A 4,186-nucleotide genomic window follows, 5' to 3' on the forward strand; every position below is an offset into this window, starting at 1 on the left:
GTCACAGCACCTTACTGCGCTTGCGTACAAACAGCACAGCTCTTTCATTAGGTCCAGCTGAAACCACTGTCAGTGATTATTCTGTCCCAGCTGATAGTTATCAGTGGATTATTTTTTGACTGTCATTTGTTTTTAAATCTGAGTCTCAGATTAACTAGTGTCAATCAGGCTCATTTACTTTTAAGTAGTGGTTTTAGAAACATTTTGTTTCATTTTGTTGTGACACACGACTCGGAATTAAAAGTGAGGACGGTCTTTGCGACTCATATTTCTGATGTGATTGTCTAGCTTTGCTACGGAGCCCGGGAAGGGACATGAAGAGAAAAAAATTTATTGCGTTATAACGCAATAGTTCAAAAGTATTGCGTTATAATGCAATAGTTTTTGCGTTATAACGCAAAAGTATTGCGTTATAATGCAATAGTTTTTGCGTTATAATGGAAAAGTATTGCGTTTAAACGCAAAAGTATTGCGTTATAACGCAATAGTTTTTGCATTGGGATCTGCATTCGGGATCGGACAGGTCGTCAGGTCAGACACACCTGTACCTGCAGTCCTGTGCCCTATGCATTTGTAGTTCAGATGACCGTAACTCTGTCATTATTTGTCCGATCAGAAAAATTCCAACGGTTTCTGAAACCTGAGACTCTGTGCTTTATGGACATTCTCGGGTCAGTGCGAAAATTTCACGGGCACCCGTCCTAGAAGACGCAAAATAAGCCCCTCTGACTGTAGACGCACACAGCAGAGCGGATTCATGGAGCGAAGAACCGGAGCGCATAACAGAGTGGATAACGGATTAGATCTAGTTTTGGAAAATGTAGGCAAGACGGATATCCCAAGTCCCATGACCCCCCTGGAGGTTTACGGATGGATTTGTGACCGAAGGAGAGACTGATGGAGCAACATCTGAAGAAGAAAGGTAAAGTTCACCCAGTTCCATTTAGTGGATTTTCTACATGACTGAAGCACTGTCTGGTTTTTTCTATGGAGTTTTTACTTGTTTCACTTTAGTATATGTGTAAACTGACGCTTATACTGCATCGTGGTTTTATAGAATAAAGTACGAACCGTGTAGAGTATGTGTTAGTTTGGAGTATGTTGGACTTTCTGTGCGTAAAAGTGCGCATGACGCTCTCCAAAATAAGAGCGCATACGCTGATGTTCGGTGACTTTTTTTCTTCAATAGTACAATTTGACCTTGTTTTGTTTGTCTAATACATTGTTCTATGTTTGTTATTTTTCCATGTGTCCACCGGTAGTTACATTCAAGGATGAAGAGAGAGAAGACACGGTGATGCGCAAAGGCTGTGGAGATGAGAGCAGAGACTGAAGACAGTCCACACACAGATGAAGGACGGAGGAAGAGCCTGATGATGATCAGTCCAAATCCCACAGATATTCAACACATCCACAGGAGGACAGACTTTTGGTTTCAACAGACTATTTTCCATGTGCAAACTGTGCCATAGGAGCACTGCCTGGATCAGAGCTGTGAACTGACACAACTGTTTCTGCAGAACCACGAACATGAAGGCACTCTGCAGCCACAGAACGGACAAATGCCCTATGTGTGTGTGTGGTGGTGGTGGTGGGGGACACCTGTAGAGTTTGGATTTTTACCCTGTTTTTGCACAATAAAAGGCAAATACTCACACAGCTTGTTTTAAACAGTTTTTATACTTTTAAAGTTCATATTTAACTTTCAAATGTTGTATCCATGTCTAATTTCAGTGTTTTTCTGCTAAAACTAAAAAAAAAAAAAAACTAATTCCGTTTTTGTGTTTTTTGTCATTTTAAATTGTTATTACAGTATTAAAACAAATAGTGATTGCAATATTGAACGTTCGAAGTGGTCTGCAAAAATTGACAAAACGACTCAAAGCATATTTTCCGACCTTTTTATGATCAAAATAAGAAAACCAGTCCAGGTGGACCATCTGAGGCTCAGGAGTATAAAGGATTTTAATACAATGCGCACATCCTCCTTCTCATGCGCAGATCATTCACACTTGGCGCACATACATCTGTATCCATGAAGCTGCACACAGACGTGAAGCTGGGCAAATAGGAATTTAATTCAAAAACCGTTGGAATTTTTCCGATCGGACTAATAATGAAAGAGTTATGGTCATACTACACAGGACAGGGGGGCGTGTCAGACCTGGTACAGTCGGACCCGAACTGGATTACAATGTATTATGTACGGACCTCAATCAAGAGAGAGCATATATGATTGCGTTATAACGCAATACTTTTGCGTTATATCGCAATAGTTTTTGCGTTATAACGCAATAGTTTTTGCGTTATAACGCAATAATTTTTATTTTTTGCATGTCCCCTCCCGGGCTCCGTACTTTGCAGACTGCTCTGTAAAGTTTCCAAGTTGCTAAAAAGGAGCCAGTGCAAACTAGACATTTCACCCCATGGAGACTTTAAACCCCAGATTTACCCCGTCAGACCAGCTGTGACCATGTGGATTAACTTTCTCTAAGTTTTTATGAGAGAAAATGACTTGAAATCTCGCAGCCCCGGTCTAAGGCATGAAAAGACCCAAAATGAACACTGTAAGTCAACTGATGACTACGTGAATTACTCAAACTTAGTTTTATTAGAGATTCTGTCACAGGTCTTTTGATCCGTGTACAGGAAGGAAGCAGGGCTGTAACTTACACTGATCCACGCCTTCAGTGACATTTCACCGGTGAGACTCCTGAGTCCAATCAATGTAAAAACTGCACTGTTAACATCTAGGCATTGCTACAGAAGCGTATTGCTCCCATGTTGGAGAAATAAATAAGTATTTTGATATTATTATTATTATTATTATTATTATTATTATTATTATTATTATTATTATTGTTATAGTCTGGTTTACACCACTTCTTACGACGGCGTGTTAGGGCCACATACGAAAATAAATACGTTTGTCACTACGAGAATAAAGTCGTTATTTAACGAGAATAAAGACGTAGTTTAAAAAAAAAAAAAAAAAAAAAAGTAATTTAACGAGAATAAAGTTGTTAATTAACGATAGTAAAGTCGTTGATTAACGAGAATAAAGTCATTATTTAACGAGAATAAAGTCCTTCTGTTGTGAAATTAAACTCGTAATATTTAGAACATCCGACAGTCTCCGGTTTTACAGCGAAGGAAACAAGCTAAGCAGCAACTTTGCCTTCTGTTGGACTCAAAAACTCAGAGTAGCATCCCCACAGTTTGTTCAGAAACAACAAACCCTCTCTGTGTAGTTCTCTGGTGGAACCACTGACAGCCCTGCAGCTGAACACTGCATCAGTTTCTCCTCCACAAAACAGCACTTTGCTTCAAATCAGTTCGGTTCTTACAACAAACCCAAATGTGTGCAAACGCTCTTCAAAGTCCTTATGCTAATTTTTTCCCAGCTAGAAGGGAACATTCCCACAACTTTGGCAAACATTCCCTATAAGTTCTGTTAAGGGTTTCAAGAAAACATTGTCACTTAATGTTAAAAGAACATTTTAAGAATGTTTATCATTTGATATAATGTTCCTATAATGTTACCTGTTAACAAAGGAAGAACATTTGTGATCCAACATTCTGTGGATGTTTTGGGGATATTTTTTAGGAAACTGAATATAGAATGTTCTACTATAAAACGTTCCTGCAATGTTAACTGGTAACAAATAAAGAACGCTGTCCTACCAACATTCAAAAAATGTTTTAAGGATGTAATTTAGTCCTCAGATTACAGAACATTTTTTATGACAGGTTCCCACAATGTTAGATGAGATCAAAGAGAGAACATTCTGAAAGCAACATTTTGAAAATGCCTTTGGGATGTTGTTAAAGCCTCAGATTATAGAATGCTTTTTCCAGACTGTTCTTATGATGTGATATGTGAACAAAGGTAAAACATTTTGTCTGTAAGATTCTAAGGATGTCTTGCGGACATTGTCTACATAACAGATTATAGAATGTACTTTTAAAAAATGTTCCCTCAATGTAACATGATTACATAGTTAGAACATTCTCAAAGCCACATTTGGAAAATGTTTTCAGGATGTTATTAAGGCCTCAGAATACAGAGCATTTTTTATAAAACGTTTCTACAAAGTTACATGGCAACAGAAGAACATTCTGAAAGCAACGTTTGGAAAATGATTTTGGAATGTTAGACGGCAGAACCAACCCATAAAGATGGAAG

Source organism: Sphaeramia orbicularis, chromosome 7, assembly GCF_902148855.1.
Source record: "Sphaeramia orbicularis chromosome 7, fSphaOr1.1, whole genome shotgun sequence".
Taxonomy (NCBI): Eukaryota; Metazoa; Chordata; class Actinopteri; order Kurtiformes; family Apogonidae; genus Sphaeramia; species Sphaeramia orbicularis.